This window comes from Mesoplodon mirus (genome assembly GCF_964341445.2).
Source record: "Mesoplodon mirus genome assembly, chromosome: 9".
Classification (NCBI taxonomy): domain Eukaryota; kingdom Metazoa; phylum Chordata; class Mammalia; order Artiodactyla; family Ziphiidae; genus Mesoplodon; species Mesoplodon mirus.
In genome coordinates, this window is record NC_138985.1 from 60,493,517 (window position 1) to 60,517,690 (window position 24,174).

Below are 24,174 nucleotides of genomic sequence, written 5' to 3' on the forward strand. Positions count from 1 at the left end.
GTGCCTTTGGCATAGATGACTTGCTGCTTTAGGGCAGACAGCAGGGGCTGCTGGAGGCTGGGGAGGCGGTGGCTCTCACGAGCTGTTGTGGAACGCAACATACAGCAACTGAGAACACGTACATTCGGGTTTGTGAGCGTGTCAGCTTGTGAGGGCTTCCAAACTATGAAATCAGAGGTTGTAGGAAAGGAGCAAGGGAAGGGAAACCTGAGGTAGGTGCTGCTGGGGTGAGGGTCTGTGCAGGGGAAGGCTGGGGGTCGTAGGTCTTCTTAACACGAGATATGAAGTTTGATTTTTACCTTCAAGGAGAAACATTTTAAAATCACCGAATAGCGTATCTAGACGTTGATGACTGTTATCTGGTATGAACTTTATTATCCATTGATGGGGCTTTGTTTGGGGTTATGAAGCTGACAGATCCGACAAGAAAGAGGTGATGATAGAAATGAAACTGGCCTCCCCAAGTGGCACTGTCCATCCCAGTGTGGCTCCCAGCAGTGCTGGGTCAGGTGCAGGCGCCCACTAGGCCATGTTCAGGGAAATGTGCTCAGCTCCGAGAACACTAACGCTTTTGGCAGAATGTCAGCGTGCTCAGGCTTTGATTTGTGTTCAATGGAGGGTAACCTACTCACCTCATCTTAGTATATGTACAAAAAAAAAAAAAAGAGAGGAAGAGGTAATAAAAGATACTAGTAAGATTGTCATTAAACAAAACCAGAGTGGCTCCAGATGCACAGAACATGTGGTGAATGTCAGTAAGGAGCTGGGGGAATTGTGAAGATCTTGGAGCTCACAAGATTTGTTTTGCACAACCTCTAGTCCTTTACCTGCATTCAGCATAGCAAATCAAGCAAAGGGAGGGTTTAACAGATTTCTGGAACATACCAGCTAACTCACTCCTTCCCACATCCAAGAGCATTGTGTGTTTGGTCTCTTGTTTGCATTTTTTTAAATTATTTTTTTATTTTTGGCTGGGTTGGGTCTTCGTTGCTGCGCGCGGGCTTTCTCTAGTTGCGGCGAGTGGGGGCTACTCTGCGGTGTAGTGCACGGGCTTCTCATTGCGATGGCTTTTCTTTGTTGCGGAGCATGGGCTCTAGGCACATCGGCTTCAGTAACTGTGGCACATGGGCCCAGTAGTTGTGGCACACGGGCTTAGTTGCTCCACAGCATGTGGGATCTTCCCAGACCAGGGCTCGAACCCATGTCCCCTGCATTGGCAGGCGGATTCTTAACCACTGAGCCACCAGGGAAGTCCTGCATTCTTTAAGAATGCTTGTGTCTAAGAGTTTTTAAGATAATGTTTCTTTGATGGAGTATGGTGTTATTTGGTACCCACCAAGAAGATGTACCAAGAAAATGTACAGAGATTCTGCTATACTTTATTCCATATCATGTTACAAGAAAACAGTGACAGCTGACAAACCATTACGTCTTTCATAATACAGACAAATTACAATTGGTAACAAATATGCAACATGTATTATTCCATTCTCCTTACTATGTGTCATTTTGAAGTATAATAATTTTCTGAATAATGCTAGCTCATTTCTTAGGTACCAACCCCCTGTTAGAGAGTACACATCTCAGTGTATCATACAAAAAAAAGATAAAAGAAGAAAATTTTAAATCCACTCCCAACTAGAGAGAATGTAGATTTTGTACGTGCCTCTAAAATAGGCTGCTGTAGGAAGGGAATGAGAATAGGAGATTGCTTATTTTATTTGAATTTTGTTTGGTTTGGTTTTTGGTGTAAGAGAAAATTGCAAGGCAGTAACTTATATGGTTTCCTCTGCCTACAAGCTGGTAAGGGAGATGGGAGTTATATGCAATTATGCAGCATAGTCCTATGTATAGGGGCAGGCAATAATCTACCCCAGTATGTACAGCCTAAACATCCTCTTATATAACAAAGATTACAAAACCAGTAATATTCACAGATGATTATCTTGTATAGACGCATTACCTAGGGTATTGATTACACTGGCTATCATGTACACACTGAGGAAAGGATACCAAGAGACCTTGCTTTCTCCACAAGCCTGGAGGCTCCTCTGGAAACTCTTCTCGTCACCCTTGGGAGGTAGAAGAAATAGCTTCTCATCCTTGTGTCGGGACGGACAGCCACCCCCGCCTTATGCCCCCGGTTTTTTTCTGAGCACTGCAAACATTTTTTTTCATGTCCTATGTATTTTGTATTTATTTTTAAGTCAACCAAACTCTTCCTTTAAGAAAATGGACATGAAGTCCCAAGTTGCCTTTCAAAATGCTGTGCGTGCAGTGATGTCACACGGATACAGCTACCATGCTAACGTGTTCTAACTATTCCAGCTGTTTGAATTCAAGCTACTCCTTCATATAAAAATAATCTCACAAAACATTCCAGTGCTTTCTCAATAGAATAGTAAATCTGTTCATGAACACAGTCTGTAGTAATTTTCATGGCTGTCTTCAGCGAGAGGAGGGAAAAAAAAAGGAGAAGGTGTTCGCAAATGGGAGAGGAAAGAGAGAGACAAAGTAAACTTTGATGTTCTGCACCAATGGCAAGCATGGGGAACCGAAAACCTCCTAAATGAGACCCTTCTGAGACATATGTCTCTGTAATAAAACAGATTTACCCCTCCCCCCCACTGAGAAGTATTACGTTTCATTTCCCAAGAGAAGCTGCCAATGACAGGGGCATATATCTCTGAATTACTCTAACATTTCTAATTGAAGTCTTTAAACATTAAATATTTTCAAAATTTCAAGTCAGAAAGCTTATTACATAGCAAGACTGAATCATCATCAGCCCTTGGTTTAAACTTCATTAAGTACAAAAGTTATGCCTCTCCCCCAAATGAATAATTCAAAGTAAATCACAGGAAAGGCCGTTTTTTGATTGCACGTAAAGTTTTCTCTCCACATGGACTTTAAGAAATCCTAATGCAAATATACGTTAAATCAAAATACCTCTAAAGACTGCCAAAGAGTTGGAATGTGTGAAAGAAGAATGGGAAGTATTTCTAGGTAGTGAACAGTAAGCATTCTGGCCTTGGGGTTAACTTTTCCTCTCTTTAAAATCAATCAGTAAATAATTCCTCGCTTAGCACTTAGAAGCTTACAATGAATACTACTTTGGACAAGATGGATTGTGACCTGACATCTATACTCACACCCCACTCCAGGGGAAGTACTGTTTTAATGTTTAGAAATTCTGGGTCCAATTTCCTAGGTATACAGGGTGACTATAGAAAAGCTTTTCCTTCACCTGACTCTCAGGGAAAGTTTTTGTCAAACTGGCTCATAATTCCTACTCTTGATCCTAAAAAGTGCGACACGTTTCAAGTTCTCAGTCTCTCCTCCTCTCTACTAGGAAGTGTAAAACAATGTACACGAAGGTACTTCCATAAGAACTGGTGTCCTCAGGAGCTAGGTTTCATGCTCGAGATGAAGTTTCCTAGCTGCCCCAATGTTATTTGGGGTCTGCAGTGAGGCCTGCCCCACCGGGAACAGACCTGCGCCAGGCAGCTCTCCCTCTGGATCAAAGCACGCGCATGCCCAATCCACCTTCCCCTCCATATCACATACTCGCCTTCATCCTCCAAGGTCTCTCAACTTCTTAAACAAGGGAAGCCAGGCCTTTCCTTTTTCCCTGTTCCATCTTTAAAGCAAGACTCCTGCCTTGTTTCTAAAACCTGCATCCGAACAGTTATTCCTGGAGACTGCTTAAAGTTAGGGTACCCAATGATGCCTTCCAATTAGCCTGGAATGTTTAGAAAAATGTAGTTCAAAGGTGTTTTGGTGTAAATGAGCAAATTTCAAACTCTGGATAGCTTTGTAATTTGCTTTTTAAATGTTGACTAGTAAAGACAGCATTCAGGGCTCATCTAGCAGATAAGTCTTTTGCACCCGTGCTTTAAACATTCTGTTCCTCACTCTTTTCACCATTTAGAAAATACTCACAAAGCGTAACAAAGTGGATGGAAAAAATAAGATGTTGACAAGACCCAGAAAGCATTTAAAAAGCTACCTCAATTTCTAGAGGTTCAAAAGGAAGCAATTTATCCCTGTCTTTGTTCTTAATGCTTCATATTTGTTTCTTCACTTCCAACCTGCTCAGAGAACAGTCATGCTATGTGGCTTGAAAATGCTAAGCAGATTCCGATATCCTATATAAGTGTGCAGTTATTTCCAAGAAAAAAAAACCAAAACACATTTGCCTATGTCCTTAAAGAGACAAGTGGGGTCCCATGGCCAGTCAGTCAGAGAACATGGGGGTTTTTTAAGCTATAGTTTTCCTTCCTGGTGGTTGCAAAATGTGCATTGCTCTCAAAGAAAACACACATTGTTTTATGCCACTATGTGGCTTTCAAGTACAGACATTACTGAAGAAGTGTGAACACCGAGTGTGTTGTCTTAATATATTTAAGACATGGCTGGTAAAAGCATAAAAACCTTTACAGAGACGCTGTGGTGCAGAGGGAAATCAAAAAAAATCAAACACAAAAGACTGAAAAGAATACATGCCATGTATCAGTAAGCAAAACTTAATCTTCACGTAGTTCTTGGAAATCACAAGGTATCCAAATGCGTGCAAGGTTTTAAATAAATTGCAGAGAAAACAGGTCTTGCCAGCTTCAATTTTCTTGTAAGTGAAATCCACCACAGGGAGTGAAAGGAAACTGATCCATGATTCCCTTCGTATTATTGGCCACTTCATTAATGTTTTGTTTTTCCTTCCCAGAATGATGACAATTTAATCCTGGAAGGAGGAAAAGAGAAAATTGTTATATGTTAAAAACAAAACAACCAAAAAAATCTTACATCATTCATTTTTCCTAAATTACATGAGACATCAGAATTGGTCAGGCCAAAGTGAGCCTATCCATTCTTCCCACAGCAGCCTCGAGCACACATGTTGGAAGCAGAGCAGTCTCCTAACCAACAGTCCTTATAATATGATAAACAAATGCTGTGATTGCATTTTCTACTGTTAAACTAATTTAACTCCATGAATTTAAATGGTCTAACCTTCTCTTGGATTATTTAGAGAAAAAGAAATTCAGCAAATTTCCTTCCCCAAATCATTAGCACTAATACTGGTCTTAATTAAGTGCCTGTAGCATCATACAGACCATTAAAAGGATGTATCGTGTTCATTTTTATGAACATGAAATAGAAAAACGGATCACATACATGTTTTTTAAAAAATCCAGCTGTATATCATTCCACAGTGCCGATTATCAGACCTAGTTTCAGCAGAATGAAAATTGGCCCGCGTGACCTGAATTGCCAACCTCTTCCCAACATCCTGCATACAACTGTGCATTTCCAATGATGCCTGCTTAAACTCGGTAACTACTTCCATGTGAACGGTTCAAGAAGAAAGAAGGAATGTTCACTCTGCTTCTCTCTCCGTTTCTGTTTTGGCCCTTAAGCATTTTCATTGAGTTTCTAGGATGGGAAAATAATGTCTTGCCAGGAAGGGTGAAAAGAAACACTGCCAGGGTCAAGTCGCACAGCCCAGAGATTCGATCCATCAGCTCCACTGAATCCCAGAACCAACTCATTATCTCAGTTTAGAAGCTTGAGGTCACTGAGGCCTGGTCAGGCCTGCTTGTCCCCTTCCACACTGCCACACAGGCATCTTCCCTGGCAGACAGGGAACAGTGGCCTTTTGTCGAGACTTTGCAGTGCAGTTGCCTTACTGCTGCCCTTGCAGGCTAGGGTACCAAGCACATCACCCCTGAATGGCACTACCTTGACCAAGGGAGCAACAAGTTCCAATCTTACAGTTAAGAACCATTAAAACAGCATCCTCTCCACCCTCTACTCATTTCCCCCACTTACTATGATGATTTTTGGAAGGTTAACCTTCCACCCTTTCTTAAAAAATTGAGGCGAAATTCATATAACACAAAATTAACCATTTTAAAGCATATAATTAACTGGCATTTAGTGCATTCACAATGTTGTGCAACCATCACTTCTATCTAATTCCAAAACATTTCTGTCATCCCTAAAGGAGACCTTATATCCTTTATTTACATATCTTATATCCTTCATTCTCATTCTTCTCTTGCTCCAGGCTCCTTGGCAACAGTGAATCTGCTTTCTGTCTCTGTGTATTTACCTGTTCTGGATATTTCATATAAATGGAATCATACAATATGCTGTGTCTGGCTTCTTTCACTTAACATAATGTTCCTAAAGCTCACCCATGTTGTAGCTTGCACCAGTACTTTTTTATTGCTGAATAATATTCCATTGTATGAATATACCACATTTTGTCTATCCATTCATGAGTTGATGTACATTTGGGTTATTTTCACCTTTTGGCTATTGTGAATAGTGCTGCTGTGAACATTAATGTACAAATATTTGTCTGAGTACCTGTTTTCAATTCTTTTGGGTAACACTTGGTTGTGGAATTGCTGGGTCATATGGTGATTCTGTTTTAACTTTCTGAGGAACTGCCAAACCATTTTCCACAGTGGCTGCACCATTTTATAATCCCCCCAGCAATATACAAATGTTCTAATTTCTCTACACCCTTGCAAACGTTTGTTATTTTCTGGTTTTTTGTATTTGTTTTTTCTTGATTATAGATAGCCTAGTGGGTATGAACTGGTATCTCACTGTAATTTTGATTCACATTCCCCTAATAATTAGTGATGTTTGAGCTTGTTGGCCATTTGTATATTAAATTATATTTATTTTATTTATTTATTTATTTATTTATCTATCTATTTATGGCTGTGTTGGGTCTTCGTTTCTGTGCGAGGGCTTTCTCTAGTTGCGGCAAGTGGGGGCCACTCCTCATCGCGGTGCGCGGGCCTCTCACTATCGCGGCCTCTCTTATTGCAGAGCACAGGCTCCAGACGCGCAGGCTCAGTAATTGTGGCTCACGGGGCTAGTTGCTCCGCAGCATGTGAGATCTTCCCAGACCAGGGCTCGAACCCGCATCTCCTGCATTGGCAGACAGATTCTCAACCACTGCGCCACCAGGGAAGCCCCATTTGTATATTTTACTTGAAGAAGTATCTATCCAAGTCCTTTGCCCATTTTTAAATTGGATTGTTTGTTGTTGAGTTGTAGGAGATTTTTTAAAAATATATTTTGGATATTAATCCCTTGATTTGCAAATATTTACTCCCATTCTGTGGGCTGCCTTTTCACCGTATTGATAGTGTCCTTTGATGCACATTTTAATTTTTTTTTTTTTTTTTTTCTTTTTGCGGTATGCGGGCCTCTCACTGTTGTGGCCCCTCCCGTTGCGGAGCACAGGCTCCGGACGCACAGGCCCAGCGGCCACGGCCCACGGGCCCAGCCGCTCCGCGGCACATGGGATCCTCCCAGACCGGGGCACGAACCCGCATCCCCTGCATCGGCAGGCGGACTCTCAACCACTGCGCCACCAGGGAGGCCCGCACATTTTAATTTTGATGACGTCCAATTTATCCATATTTTTCTTTTGTTGCTTGTGGTTTTTGTGTCGTATCTAAAAATCGTTTGCCAAATCTAACGTTATGAAGATTTTCCCCTATTGTTTTCTTCTAAGAGATGCCAGCTTTTCCAGGAAGCCTGCCCATCCTGGCCAAACAGGAGTCAGGGTTTGTCCTGACATCTGCTTGCCTAGACATAGAGTTCCTACAGCCACACCCGAATGAAGTAGACACTGCCTGGCTCTCCTCCACTCCACCACTTTAATCAGCAGGACGCAGACCTGGCACCCAAGTTGACCTTCTGAACTGCAGACTTCATGTAGTCCCTGTGGTCTGAGGGCATTTGCTGTGAGGGAGCATGTAGGGTGGCAGGTGGCATCATTATATTCTTGATTAAGCTTGGTTTTGTTCGCCATTGTGTCCCTAGAGCATAGCGCAGACCTAGCTCAGGTGGTCAGTAGACAGTTGTGGAATTAACAGGAAGGGGAAAGGTAGAATCTGAGAACTTGGGAGTGGAATATGTTCTCAGATGTTATTCCCTCCTGGCATGGTGACCAAGGGCAAATGCTGTGCCTATGCTCTTGCTGAAAGAGCACAGTGCTGGGAACAGAGGTGGCCATCCACAGATACACTATAGGCTGAGAAAGGTGGGTAGGATTAACACCTTCCTGTAGGTCAAACTTTTTTTTTTAAACTCCATGACATTCTTTGAAAAAAATGATTTGATTTTCAATATATCTTATTTTATGTAACCATATGTGCGCACCATCGTCCATAGCATGTTACTTTCCTATTGGGTTGATTTAACTTTCTTTTAGTCATTTCTGGTGTTTGTCCTTGCCTTTGCTCTGATTCTTTGGGTGTAACCTCTAGGAGAATCATATGTACCTAACCCAGGGCATAAGCAGAGTTGGATAATAAAGGATAATACAAAATAACAGTAATTGGATAATAAAAGGTGAACAGAGTGATTATGAGATGTCTATTACTTAGGTTTAGGCTCAGACTTTTAATGAAAGGAGCCAATAATACGAAAAGAAGGGAGGTGCCAATGAGAGCTAGACCCTTTCCCATCTCTGTGAGCAGTTGTGCCCACTACCCTGCCTAATATTGTTCACCGGCAGCATGTGATGTCCTTTCTTCCTCCTTGGGTGGCATCAGCATCTGTTTCAGTTTTCAAGGACTGCATATGAGGTAGGTGAGTTTACTCCTAGAAAAATTCTTTAAAATCTAAATGTAATCATGCATTTGACAGGTGGGGATATAGGTGGAAGGAGAGGGCACACAACATTCATAGGGAAGCAAAGTATAATAGCAAAATCCTTCCTTACATTTAATTGATTATTAAAATGCACCACACACACAATACAAATGAAACTGAATATAAGTGATAAACTATGTGCACATCAACTCCTAGGTATATAAACCATAAGATTAACGGATGCCATTTATATCTTGCTTTCTGTTTTTACAATATTCTTTCTCTAGAAATTAATGTTTTAAAGAAATTGGATTTTTATTGATAAAATCCTTATTCAGAAATATCTACATAGAGCTTCCCAGCTATAAATATTAATTAATTGGATTGCTGGTACCCATAATGCAACTTTGTTCTGACCCATGTGCCCTATGAACTAGATATTTTTTGGATTCAATTTTCTTAAAACCAACTGTCAGCATCATGTGATGGAGGAGATGAAAAATGAAAATGAGCAGCCCCGCTGTGCAGGTGGGTGACCTGTGGGAGAGAGTCTGCCTGGTAGGATTTTTACACGAACCATCAGACACAGACCAATTGATTAGATCATCTCATACCCGCCACCAACTAGGCTCAAGAGACTAATTAGAGAGAGTACTGCCTGCGCAGGCACCCCATTGACACCTAATTTGCTCAGCCAAAGCCTTTGGGGAAAATGTATTATCTCTGCAGCTGCACTTCATGCATTTCTGATTTGAGGCATAAGCAAGGAGTGCTTCATCACTCTTTTGAGCAAACTGAATGTAGAAGCCCTTAAGTGCTAAATGCAAGCAAACAGACTCAAATTAAAAATGGGCCAGGCTCTTTCTAATTCCCTCTGTGCTCCCTGTTAAATCTCTATGTGTACACATACACACACACACACCCTTACACATACACAAACACACGCAGTTTACACGCCAGTGGGACAACACAGCCCAGTACCCCAGCTCAGGGTGCTTCCATGTCATCAGACGGTCTCTCTTTTGCTGGCCTACTTACCCATTCTCAGGTTTTGTGTTTGTTTTACTTTTTATTTTTTTAACCCTGCTGCACTGCCCCTCCACAAAGTATTCTTTTTTCTACAGGAAGACTCTGGCCCCCCCTTTTTTTTCTCTCTCTAAGCCTCACTGGAGAGAAGTGATTATTTTGCTTCCAAATTAAACCAACTGTAGGTTTTCTTTCATCGCCTAAATTGTGAACAGGATATTCACCAGGATGTATGTGAAGCTACACATAGGGTAGTGTTGGGTAATCTGCTCATTTCTGTTTGAGGGACTTCTATGTAAAGATGCCTAACAGAAAGGGAAGCAATTTGATGGAAATAAAGCTACCTCCCAGTAGCAAAGACAGTATAGAATTATAAAATAGTTAACCTCTCTTCAAGAAAAACAATGTATATTATTTGACCACCTTTAGCTTTTACCTGTTTCTAACCTAGAATAAAATTAACTCCACATTTCCTTCTTCTCAAATGTAGAATCCAAAAGACCGGTATATAAGGAGGAATTTAAAGACAGGTGTATAATTAACCACATGCTTTAAAAAAAAGAAATAAAAATGAAAAAATCCAGACAATATGGAAAAACTAGAGTATCTCGGTGCCAAATCTAGTGGCTAGGAGGAATGAATTTCCTTAATGCTGGAAAAGAAAAAAAATAGGACCTGCTATGGTGTGTTTTAGAGTAGACTTAATGATTTTATCCGTTTCCACTGCCATATTGGATGAATTATTTTACCCACGTGTTCTGGTAAATTACAATTCTGCTTTGTAATTTTATATTTATCTTATTCTTAAGAACTCGGTGAAGATTTGGGGGGATCATTTTAGCTGTCTACTTTTGAAATCAGCATTCATAGTTGTCCTAAATTGGGCATTCAGGTAGTCAGAGGATTCCAGTGGCTACTGGAGTGATTGTCTTTCTGAAGGTGTATAAAGAGTGGTTGCAGGGGAGATGTTTGAAAATAGTTTAAAAATCAGGGCCTTAACACACACACATAACTGTTTACAGAATTTATTCTGATTTGGTGAAAGACAAAGTCCAGAAAGCTTCTTTTCCCCAAGTATCATATTAATAAGACTTCACATAAAAGTATCCAGGAAAAAAGAACTACCAGGCTGTGTGTGTTTGAGTTTGATTTTGCTTAAAATACTAATCTTTTGTACCTAATTAATCTTCAAGCAGAATTTGCTACTGTAGAAAATTAAGTCCACAAATAAGATTGCTAAACCCCAAGCACCTAGGCAACTACAAACCTCTCTGAAGTAAAACTATCATGTATATATACAAATATATACATATATGACACATATACTCATTTGTATATATATAACATATATAATCAAATTTTATACTGTATGTTTGACATGAAGGACTGAAAATGATACGTTTTAAACATAATGATTTTCAAAAATCAGGGGACAGCTTTATTTCTTCATTTTTTTGTGAGTTTAATTATGTTATGAATTGGCGAGTAATATAGGTTTTCTTTGAGAACATCTGAAATCAGTGTTTTCCAGTTGTTCTGACATTGCATTGAAGCTCCTCAGGGGGTGGGGAGAAATGGGATGAAACAGAACGAAGTAGAAAATTAGTTAAACCTACTTCTGTAACTTATTTCTGATTTATGATAATCATGCTTCTCCCCCCGAGAAGAGAATACATCTTTGAGACGAGCAAGAGAATATTAATTAAAATGAATGCAGAAATAGTCGGGCTTTGTTTTAATCTTAACAGAAGGTCCATCACTCCAATAGCCCAAATCCTTTAAATTGAAAGCTGTTTGGTAACATCCATATGGGTGCACAATGCACTAATTGCAGCGACTCTGCACATTTTAAGCTTCTTGCCAAAGTGGTGATTATAACTAAAAATGTTCAGGCAAAGCTGTAAGTCTGACACTTCAAAACAAAGCATTTCTTATACAAGGAGACCAACTTAACATACCATTTTAATAATCATCGTTATCAACAAACATTTATTGAAATCCTCGTTAAAGACCAGGCATTATATGATGTGTAATTAGCTTCTATTTTAATGGTGTGACTATTTATTAAATCAGATTTATGTAAATATAAAACACTGGTCGTATTTTAATCCACATGTAGATTAAAGGATGGCAATCCTGGGAGTATGTCCTATCTCAATAAAGGCCAAAAGTGTGCAGGGAAAGTACTGATCTAGGTCTTCTAGGTCTTCTAAGAGCCACCAAGACATATTTTAATCTTTAAAAAAATCATATGTATATATATATTCAATCACACATATAATCATTTATATATAATCATACCTAATATATAAAAATCATACATATAATCATATACACACATATGCATACATACATATAATGTAAGGTTTGAAATAGCTCATAGAAATAATTTTAATGACAAAGTTAAGAATAGGAAAGCCTTCACCAAAGTGGCTTATTTTTTTCAAGGATTTCTTATGTGAAGCTTTATTTGCTCAGCATACCTTTGTAATTGACTGGTTCCCAAGTGGGTATAAGTTAAATAGAATTCTGCCCTTTCACCTTCCTTATATATTACAGTCCTACTAAACTATATTTAAATAAACCAAAGTCATGTAACTCAGCAGTGTGTGCATTTTTTACAACTTAAAACACACACACACAAATCTCATAAAACCACTTCTAAGTATTTAGCAGTCAGAGAAACACGAGGGTTCATGTCTGACTTTAATTAAAAGATCTGAGAACAGATGTGACTTCATTTTGGGCGGATTTTTTTCTTTCAAATTAAAAGTTGTCTAGTTATTACTGTCCAAAGTGTTGAAGCACAAGAAAATTTCATGCTAAGGTTTTGAATTCAATATATATGATCATCTACAACTTTAATCTGTCTCATGAACCATGAGACAGAAATTTGCAAAGCTAATAAGATTCAGCAGAAATTTGCAAAGCTAAGATGACTTTCTGTAGTGAAAACTAGATCACATATGATACGTAAACAGAGAACAGTGTCAGCATAAACCAGAGTTGTGTTGGTTCACGTGAAAGAATCTGTGCTAATGTTAGTTTTGAGCCACTAAGTCACAGCAGCCATGTGCATGAGACATAAACACAGTCGTGTGCAAGCTGAAGGGGTCTGCAGTACTGTACATGCTGCCCACTTACCTCACATATTTCATCTTGGCTTAGTTGGGCCACATGATGCTGTGTCTTGGAATTGTTTATCGTACAGTTCTCCTAGATCTCTGCACATTTTGCTGTTTCAGCCACACTTCAGTAGCCTCAACCCTTCCACCAAGCTTACTTCACCTGTAAACTGTGCTAGTATTTTTAGTAGTGTTTTCACTGCCCTTGTGGATGCCATGTGCTACAGACTGAATGTTTATGTCCCCCTGTCAAATTCGTATGTTGAAACCTAAACCTAATGTGATGGTATTCTGAGGTGGAACCTTTGGGAGAAGATTAGTTCATAAGGGTGGAGCCCATGTGAATGGGACTAGTGCCCTTATGTAAGAGACCCCAGAGAGGTCTCTTGCTCCTTCTTTCATGTTGAGGACATAGCAAGAAGAGGAAGAGGGTCCTCACCAGACACTAGATCTGCTCGTGCCTTGGTCTTGGACTTCCAAGCCTCAAGAACTGTGAGAAATAAATTTCTATTGTTTATAAGTCACCCCATCTATGGTATTCTGTGAGAGCAGCTCAAACATACCAAAATACTATGTTGAATACAATTTGAGTGGTCTGCCCCTTACTCTGTTTCTTCCCATAAACTGCAATTTTTACTGTGGTAGTTTGCCAAACACATGTAGGAACACATATGTCATATTATAGCAGAAACACTGATTCTTATGGGGCACAATTTAACACTGTCACAAAGTGACACATTGTGGACACTACCATAGCACATCATTTCCACCAGAAAATGTCTGCTGACAGTGAGGAAGGTCCAACAAGGTCATGCTGAGGCATTCAGACATCGGACACCCAGCTAAGCTCCCCACCAACTCTTTCCCGTGTAGCAGCTTCACAATATGAACAGTGCCAATGAACAACAAATCACTGAGGGCTGATTCATGGAAGTTAAGACTCTATCTGCATGTAAAGTTACCTGAAATGTACTCCCCACAAAATCCTAATAGGCTATTTTAAAGTATTTTGATACTGGTTATCCCATCATAGCAAGTTGCTGTAGTTCTCTTATACCCAAGATGAGTATGAAAATATGGGATAGTTATGGAACACGTGTATCATTATGAGAAATAAATAGCAACCTTTTGTGCACATGTAGCATTTTCTCCTATCCAGAGTACATTTTCATTTACCCTCTCATTTTTTTCTTTTTTTTTTTTGCGGTACGCGGGCCTCTCACCGCTGTGGCCTCTCCCATTGCGGAGCACAGGCTCCAGACACGCAAGCTCAGCGGCCATGGCTCACGGGCCCAGCCGCTCTGTGGCACGTGGGACCCTCCCGGACCAGGGCATGAACCCGTGTCCCCTGCATTGGCAGGCGGACTCTCAACCACTGCGCCACCAAGGAAGCCCTACTCTCTCATTTAAAGAATGTGCCTGGGGGACTTCCCTGGGGGTCCAGTGGTTAAGAATCCGCTCTTCCACTGCAGAGGGCGTGGGTTCGATCCCTGGCTGGGGAACTAAGATCCTGCATGCTAAGAGGTGTGGCCAAAAATAATAAAAAAATAAAGAATGTGCCTGAAAGATAGGACCATAACCTTAAGAGGAAAACAGATCTTATAAACTGTGCTTTTAAAAAAGTTCTGATCCTTTCAGTCACTGGTTCAATGTCCCCTGGCATAGCAGCTGTGCGAGGTATATTCCAAGTGTAAGTACTCATAGCATTCACTACAGGAACCACACCTGTACAGGAACTGGGGTGGCCAACTGTCCCAGTTTGACTGAGGGGGTTTCCAGGGTGTGGGAATTTCAATTTTAAAACTTGGGTAAACCAGAAGGAGTTGGTCACCCTTACAGGAACAACAGGGTCGATATGCTGTTATTTCCGAGTTGATTATAAAAACAGAGCTAGCCAGCTTGGCACTTTACTACATGAACTAAAATATGCTGACGTTCCAATCTCAAATTGTGAGTCACAAAAGTAAGACAAAGGCTCACATCAAGAACGGCAAAAGAGGGCTTCCCTGGTGGTGCAGTGGTTAAGAATCTGCCTTCCAGTGCAGGGGACACGGGTTCGAGCCCTGGGCTGGGAAGATCCCATATGCCGTGGAGCAACTAAGCCCATGCGCAACAGCTACTGAGCCTGTGCTCTAGAGCCCGCGAGCCACAACTACTGAGCCCATGTGCCACAACTACTGAAGCCCATGCGCCTAGAGCCGGTGCTCCACAACAAGAGAAGCCACCGCAATGAGAAGCCTGTGCACCACAATGAAGAGTAGCTCCCGCTTGCCCCAACTAGAGAAAGCCCCTGCGCAGCAACGAAGACCCAATGCAGGCATAAATAAATTAGTAAGTAAGTAAGTAAAATGACAAAAGATTTGTTGAAAAGATGTTGAGATCTGAGCCTATAGCATTCTCTCCTCCCTCAAAGAATTTGTCAGTTATCTTCCCAAATCTGTGTCTTAGTCTTTCCTCTGTGTTTTACTGACGCCATGGTGGATCACATTCTGTTCTAATGAGGTTGCTGGATTCAAGACCATCAACTTGCTCCTCACCACAGTCCTCAGTTGCACTCCCAATAAATCCATCTGTTTAAATTCACACATGCCTGCGCACCGTGGCACGAGGGAGATGGTTAAGGCCACCACTCTCAAATGACAAGAGGTGCAAATATCCCCCGAATCTCTGTGCAAATGACACCCCACTCAATGAGCTGTGGCAGAGCCAATCAGCTGGCTTGCCTATTTCAATCCAGGAAACACTGAACATCTCTTTTTTAAGGAAAGCACAGCGTTTAGGGGGGAAGAGGAGACTATTCCAAAGACTGTTAAAGCAAGGTCCCAGTGGTGTTCTGAAGCTGGCTTGAACTGGCTTGTGAGAGCCCGATGCTAAAATTTTCAGGAATTTTGCAAGCTGTTATTAAACACAGCCACCCTTGAAATTGGCAATGGAAGGAGGTGTATTTACACCATGGGATACAGATAATTGACCACTCAGGGTTTCCTGCTCCTTCTGGAGAGATGGCTGCTAAATATTTACCAGCACACCACTGCCGTCCTCAGGAGCCTCAAGAGTTTGGAAGGGGACGACAGGACAACAGCAACCTATAAGTCAAAATGGAGAATGGAAGCGTTATCCTAGAGGTACCAATGCAGTGAGGAAGAGCTGGGCTTTGAAAGATAAATAAAAGTTTAGTGTGTAGAAAGGAGGAAGGAGGGCATTCTCGAATAGCCTAGGGCTCTGGGAAGCAGTGAGTGGCCAGTGGGGCAGGCACATATTTGGAGGTCAGGAAACAAACTGCAGGGGAAGCTGACAGGGTAGGGGAGGCTGGTGGAGTGGAGGGCCTTATGTGCCCTGCTTAGGGTTTGGGGCTTTATTCTGTATGTAGAGAGGAGGTCTTAGAGGCTTTTAAGCAGGGGAGTCGCCAGGGCAATCCTCAACCAAGGGCAGTTGTGTGCTTTCCACACAGATGAAGTCACAGCTGCCTCTGTGAAATCTGTGGGTAAATAGTTGTTTTTTTCAGGATGACATCAAGTCAGATAATGCAGCAGGTTCTTCAAATGTCTTGTGACTGCTCACAAAGCACCAGATTTTGTAGCACTTAATGTGGAAAGGTCTTATTCTGCCTGTGAGAAATATCTAGAGTGTCCTGGACTCAGGATGACACAGAAACTAAGCTTCTTCCCCAGGACTGCCATTTTCAAAACGTAGCCCGTGGGGAGAATTTGGACATTTTCATGCACCAGAAAGATGCCTTAGGTCCTTGATAAATTGTCTATTCACTTGAGTCTCTATATTTGTCTACACATTTAAAAGGAAAAGAAAAAAAGTATGCACTAACTCTGAGTTTTACTACTCTGCTGACCTTTATAAGTCAAACATGATTTACTGTTTTTGATTAGCACACAACCTCAGACAGGCTTTCAAATTGTGGCGTTTAGAATTCTAAAATACTGTCAAATCTTTTAAAGAGCAACTGCAATAAATTCGAAAACGTCATCACGGCACTCCTGTCTTGATTCACTGCGGCTGCACATTGGGGACTTGGAGTTTCAGCTCCTTAAAAATGTGAAGCCTGTAATGTCCGATGAATAAGACATTCACATCAACACAATTGGTTTCCTCCTGGTATAAAACGATTAAAGTGCCAACAGCTCAGTGGTTTGGTGGCAGAGCAAAGGACAGTGGTTGCAAGCCTGGGGTCCATCTCTCACTTCCATTGGCAACAGAGCTGGAGAATGCAGTGACAGGAGCCAGCACACACCAGGCTCATGGGATTAAGGGATGCTTCACGCTTTTTTAACGTCTGCTTGTGGCCGACTGAAACAAAAGCATGGAGTTAAGTGAATCGAGCTCTTATTGTGAGAGACAATGCAGTACCCTGTCGCCTTGCCCCAAATCAGAATCCCACCCACAATGTGGTGAGTCGGGAACTGACATCTTCTCTTCCACACCTGTGAGCGGGAGCACATCCCAGAAAGATGTGATTTCCTCTTCACACAGATGCTAAAGAACAAAGTTATGTCTTGTCTGGATTATGCTGTTTGTTTTCCAGTCTGTTGGCATTAGAACTGCACCCTAAGCACCTATCACGTCTCATGATGCTCTGTTAAGTCCTTTTCAAAAGATCTGACTTTGAACACTGGGGTCATTAGAAAGAAAGAAAAAAAAAAACAACCAAAAAACAGATCTAGTGACTTAGTTGCTTCATTGTCATGGGGGGAAAAAATCACCACAGTTTTACTTGAAACATAATAGTTAACTATAATGTATACTGTATGAAGTATACAAGTGTGAAAACAAAACAAAACAGCTCATCAGCTGCAATAAGCTGTTTTGGTTTTGCTCCTTTTGCAACTCTTAGATTCAGTGGGTCGAATGAGCTGTCACCTACAATGAGCTGGGCCTGCGATGCTAAAATGGAAAAACTCTTTTGTTTTTTAATTAGTAACCTCCCAGGTTTTAGTGCCAGAGTTTATATGGTTCTCATGATCAATTATTAAGCACGTTGGTCCAAGCAGGATGTAAAACTACTCATGCCTGGATTAACATGGTAAAGTTAAATCTCATCTCGTTTAGTACTCTCTTATTAGGAAAAATTCTAACAGGTTGATTTTTAGAGACTGATATATGCCTGGTAAAATGTAAAGAAGAACACAGCAACTCTTTCTTTCACTCGCTGGGGTGTAGTGTGTTAAGCCTGTCTACATACTAGAGATGGGTGATTCAGATAAGATGTATCTGAAGCAGATAGGTAGAGGAAAATTATTAAGATTCATGGTGTGCAATCAAGCAAAGAAATAGACTAGAAAATAATTGAAGGCAAGAAGAGCTTTGTGTTAGAACAAGCTCCAAATAAAACTATGCAAACCCTACCAAATCTGGGGAAAATATGCAATCATGGTCACTGTTCAGAGGGCTGTCTTGCTAAGCACACAGATACATCACAGTAATTCCTCTTGACCATAAATTCTCTGCACTTGAAATTTGAACATTTGTAGATTTACTTCTGTGTACTAAAGAATTACCTCTAAATTGAATCGATAAATATCAAAGTTATAAAATCAACGTCCATTCATTTCTTTCGATCCTTATTCTGTCTTCTGTGTCATATACAGTTGTATGCACTCTAAGTATTATGATCATATATTTTTCCAACATTTTATTAAACTTTTCAAATATACAGAAAAACAAAAGAATTATACAGTGAACATCCATATACCCGCTACAAAGATTCTACAATTAACATTTTGATGTGTTTGCTTTGTAACATAGCTATTCATCTGCCTATTTCTATTCATCCATTAATCAATCCTATTATTTTGATGCTTTTCAAAGTAAGTTGCAGATGTCAGTATACTTCACCCCTAAATATGCATATCGTTAATTAGAGTGCAATATGTATTTATGGTGTTCAGGTAAATTTTACTTACAGTAAAATGTACACATTTTGCGTACATTATTTAATGTTTTTAATGGTATTGCATAGGAACTGTTGCATTGCTATGTAGTGGAGAGATCAGTTTTAAGTCAGAATCTGAGATTATGATTTTTCTTACTAAAAAAATTTCTTTAATGTCTTCCCTATTTTTCTACTCTTACCAACTCCTCAGTGGACAAAACACTGATAAATACAACTGCCAACAAGAGAACAGACACAGAGTACTCAGATTATGATCATTCTTAAACTGAGTCACTGCCAAATTTGAGAACCAGATGAACACCAAGGAATCCTCTCCAGAAAACTCCATCTACACATATAACTACAGGCAGCTTTTTTCATACAATTTCAGTTGGCTCACAGATCTTCTGAATTCCATTCATAGACCCATGGACCCCGCAGGTCAAGAACCTCAGGATTGGAGAGTGAGAATGCTGAAGCATTAAGCAGCATTTCCATCATCTAGCCACAATTCTAGAGCATACTGCAGAGGAAATAACCTTCCCTGAAAGTTAAGTCCTTGAAGGTAATTCCTTTTGAACAAGGGACACAGACTGTGGACACTCCTGTTAAGATTGGTTAGAGGCTTATGTGATTTCCTACACCCTCCCTAGATGATAAGAATACAACCAACCAAACAAAAACAAAATAAAAATGTCACCTAGTCCATGCATCATGTTTCATCAAGAGAGGCAGAACCTAGCCCATTCTATTTGATGAAGGCAACAGCCAAAAGGAGAAGCACAAATGGGCATTCTTTAGATCCCCAAGTAGGGATCTAAAGAGATGCTCTTCAGAGTCTCTTCTCACAGCTTTGCCAATGACACCGAACTCCTATCTTCCCTATTGAGGTAAAAAACAATATCAGCCAAGATTTTGCAATTGTTCTTAATATGGCCACCCGTATTTTCCCCCTCAGAAAAGGGTCACAGACAACTCATTTGAGCAGCTGAAGAGGATTTATTATACCTCCGGTCCCCGCAGCAACCTTCAAGGCAGCATTTCATCTTATGGATGAGAAAGCTGAAGCTCAGAAACATGTGTTGGAAAAGTACATCCCACTCCAACCCTCTGGACAAACCTTTGTCTCTCTTGTCAATACCAGTGTTTTTTCTTAACATCAGAAAACGAACTCATGGTCTTTTATATCTGCACTTCAGAGGCTGATCTGGCTTCTATGGCCTCACTTTGGTTCTGTCATTTCAGAGTTGTGGCATTCCAGGACTTGGCCTGGAAGCTTGGCATTCTGATGATTCTTGCTCATTTTCATCTCTCTGGTTAAACCGTATTTATACTTGTACCCTGTTTATCCCAGGCACATGAATAACTTGTGCCTTCCTTGCTATTGCTAGGGGACAGCTACCTCTGGCTGCACAGTGTCTCTCTGTGACCTGCCTTGGTAGCACCGAGACCCCAAGGACTGCAAATCTTTAGGGGCCAGTTAAGAAGAGACAAGGAAAATGTGGAGCCAGGGATGAATCATGATTCCTCAGTCTTATTCCAATCAGCACATGGTTGCCATAGCAACCACACCTAACCGTCCCTCTACCTTGCTCCTCCCACGGATCTGCTTGCTGGTTTGGGTGATCAAGGGAATCTGCACAGAATTGCTTTAGTTCTCTGATCCACATAATTTTACTTTTATACAGCTTAATTTTATAAAATTTATTCCTTTGAGCATAAGATAAAGAGACTAAGAGTTTCAAAAAAAATACACATTTTTTTGACCACGGTTTTCCACTGATTAAATGCAACAAGACCATTCCCCATTTCCTTTTTTGAAGCTTCACATTTCCTCTTTCCTCATGCACCCTTCCCTCAGCGCACTCACACACATGAAAATACACACCCACACCGTCTGATGCCTGGTGGTGATACTTTTGAAGGAATATTCTGACCAGAGAAATTCTAAACATACAGATACGGGATCCTAACCCTCTTATAGATTTGTAACCCTTCTACAATTAAGCCAAAGTAGAGGAATTTTAGGAAAAACTGGACTTGGAATAATGAAATCTAAACTATTTCCACTTATGTTGACATGCCTTCCTTATACACAATAAGGGAGACTTCTTCCTTTACTTTAAAGCACCAAGAAAATAGGATGCTCTTTAGAGGTTCTGAGGGGATAGAAAGAAAACCTTGCTGTGACTGTTTTAGTGGCTTGTGAAGCCTGGTGGCCATGGTGTTGCCACCCCTGGATTGGGTAGTGATCTTCCATGATAAAGAGCCCCAGGAGCTGTGCAAAGGCCAAAACAAGAACACAACGCCAACAGTGAGACCAGATAGCAGAGGCAATACCAGGAACTGAGCTCAAAGGTGGAGTGAAGTGGCTTTGAGGTCTTCTGTGTGAGGCAGGCATCCTACATCTAATGATATATGGAGGGGACTGAGGAGGAGTTCACCTAGGCTGCAGTTTGCAACCCTCTGCAGATCTAGAAGCATGGGGCTCAGTCTCTAGTCACACGAAACCCAGCTTGCTTCACTTTGACGCTGTCCCTTCCTTCACTTTCTTTTCTTGTTGAATTCCTCACCCTGTGTTCCTTTCCACCATGCCTGACTCCCACACAAGGCTCCCATTTTTGTCCCCAGACTTGTTTTCCTTCCTTGGAAATCTTTCTTGAATACCTTTGGGATCAAAGAAAATAACAAGGAATGACTTTTCACCCTTCCCTCGAAACGCTTTACATTATCTCTAATGTTTGCAAACATTAGTGGTCATTAGTGCTCTTCACTAAGTTCCAGCTCTCTGTCTTCTGGATCCTGGGTGGAATGCCCTTTACGTCTCCCTTGGAAGTTAGGCATGGCCGTTCCACCTGCTCAGACCAAGGAGATGTACATATCCATGTGGTTGCCTTAAGGGCCAGTATTCCTCTTGCCAGGTTTCTTCCCTCTGCCAAGGTGGCTGAGGAAGACTGTATAGAGATGCAGCCTCTGTTACCCTGCATCCCTGAGCAGAGCCTCTCATGACTCACATATGGATATACAGTGTCAACAAGAAATAAACGTTTGTTATATTAAGCCACAGCAAAACTTGGTCCATCCTGAATGACACAATGTTTATCATGTCTAGTTTGGATTACAAGTCTCTACTCTTCAAAACAATCCTAGTGAGGTAGCTGGGTTTACCATTCCTTATTCCAATGAGGAAAATGAGGGGTAGAGAATACACGTAATTTACTTAAGGACTCACAGCTAGTAAGTGGCAAAGCTGGAACTTGTACCAGATTTTATTACTCCAAATCCCATACTCTTTCTACTGTATTGTAACGGTAGTAACTCTTAAATGATGTGGGCAGGAGAGAAGACTCAATTCTGAAAAGCAATAGAACAGAATTTGATAAGGTAAAGAGAAAAATACCACAAGCCATACAAGAAAATCCATGCTTTTATATTAAAAAATGAATAGTAGTACTGGATATGTCTGTCAAGCTTTACAGTATTCTATTTTTGCTTGTATTTCTTCCTGCTAGCAATAGGAAAGTTGCCAGATACCTGGTGCAAAAATTGGAATTCTCACATGAATATCACTCTCAGGTTGGGTAACATGAATTTCATATAATTTGAACCTGAGTAAAATTTAAGTAATGGTATGCTTTGAAATTATAAGCATGAAATGTTATGTATATCAAAAAGCATCTAGAATGATACATACCAGCTATTAATAGTGGATACCTCTGGAAGGAGATCAAGATTTTCTGCAGGTTGGGAATTTTAAAGTTTTACTAGATATTCCTTTGTGTTATTTGAATACTTTCCAATAAGAAAGTTTTATTATTGAAATTTAATTATTGGAATACATAACTTATTAATTATTTGTATAATGAACATACACACAACGTGATCCATAACTGCTGCATAACTGTGAGTTCGTGAGATGGTTAGTATTTGGCAACTGCAATGAAAAACTTGCTCAGTACTGTTTAAAGCCTTGCTAAATATACTTGTGTTTAAGAGAAAATTGTTCAGAAAAGGAAGGAAGAAGTAAAGTATATTTCCTGCTTCACATTCTATATCGAAATTGAATTATTTTGTGATTTTTTTGGTAATATCTTTTCAATGCATTAATAATGAAGTGAAATGATAAAGAGGAAAAAGAGAGCTATGATATCTAAATAGAAAATAATCACGAATGTCAAATGTTGCTCAACCACTTTAACTACAAACACATAAGACACATGTATGAAGAAAAAAATCAAATAAGTACACACTTTTAGGCACTAAAATTTGGTTATTACTAAATTAAAGATGAACCCTTCAAATTTAAAATGCTTTAATTTTATCCTCTTATTTACAGAAAGGAAACAAGGTTTGAATCTCTTATTTCAAATTGATCAACAGTTATACAACATATGGATAAACTGTTGTTCCACAGTCACATCTGATTTTAAGGTATGATATAATGTTGACAATAAGGCAATGGAATTACCTTCTTCATCCAATGACTATTTTTTTTTACAATCATATTTTATACTGAGCACTGAGACAGAAGATTTGGACTTGGTAATTTTTATCTAAAATTTTAACTACAGATTTTGAAAATCTTACTCTAAACCTAACAGCAGCATCTGTCTATCACTTGTTTATCTTATATATATATCTAAGCTACCTATTTATCTATCTGCACACATACTACACCTTGGTCCTGAGCGTCTAGCTCTTAGCTGGTGAACTCAGAATCCAAGGGGAGAAACTGACAACTGATTACAACTCTATCCCCAGATAGATATTCCACTACCACTGAGGGCTCTGTTTCACCTGGATAGTGGTTCCAATTGCTTAGTGTGGGAGGGGATAAACACTAGATTCTCTCTACTACTTCTTTCCTCTCAATTCCATTGAGGGTTGATCAACACTTGCATTTTGTCTCACTGTTTGTTCATCAGTAATAAAGGGTATGAGTTAAAATACGTGAGGAATGTTTAAGTGATATTCCTAAAAATATTTATTTAACTACTGGAAATCGAATTTCTTTTTTAAAAAAATTACAATGAATCACAAAATAAGTCTCAGTACTCAGGGATTACTCAATAGACGCTGGTTCCCTTACTCTTCCTGATCTGAAAATTATTACCATCCTCAACAAATGAAAGTAATACTTCATAGTAAAAAGGAAGAAAATTACCAGATTAATGGGGAAGGGAACATTACCATGTTCAGAAATATGTTTGGAAGAAGTTACTGACCATCTGTCCTAAGAGATTTCCACGTACTCCCTGTGATGATACTTGCCCTCACTAAAGTATGGATGTAAACCTAATGCTGAAGTGGCTGTTTATTGATTCTCATGTGTTTTGACTGCAATATGAAAAAGAGAGGGATGTCCTAATTGTGGCAAAGAGCTTACCAGAGTACTTAACTATATATATATTTTTTGTTAGTTTATTTGTTTTTTGCGGTACAGGGGCCTCTCACTGCTGTGGCCTCTCCTGTTGCGGAGCACAGGCTCTGGACGTGCAGGCTCAGCGGCCATGG

At 40.2% G+C, this 24,174-nt stretch overlaps 1 protein-coding gene across 4 annotated transcripts in view; it reads right to left on the reverse strand.

The window, feature by feature from the left end:
* Nucleotides 1-914: 914 nt before the first annotated feature.
* Nucleotides 915-24,174, reverse strand: part of CDK14 (cyclin dependent kinase 14) — a 597,668-nt gene continuing 574,408 nt past the window's right edge. For 3 of the 4 annotated variants that reach the window (XM_082631823.1, XM_082631821.1, XM_082631824.1), the window contains one exon: nucleotides 915-4,741. The gene's annotated coding sequence lies outside the window, so the exon portion shown is untranslated. Of the gene's footprint in view, nucleotides 4,742-12,630; nucleotides 15,863-24,174 lie in introns of those variants that run through there. The other variant, XM_082631822.1, reaches the window with a different exon arrangement.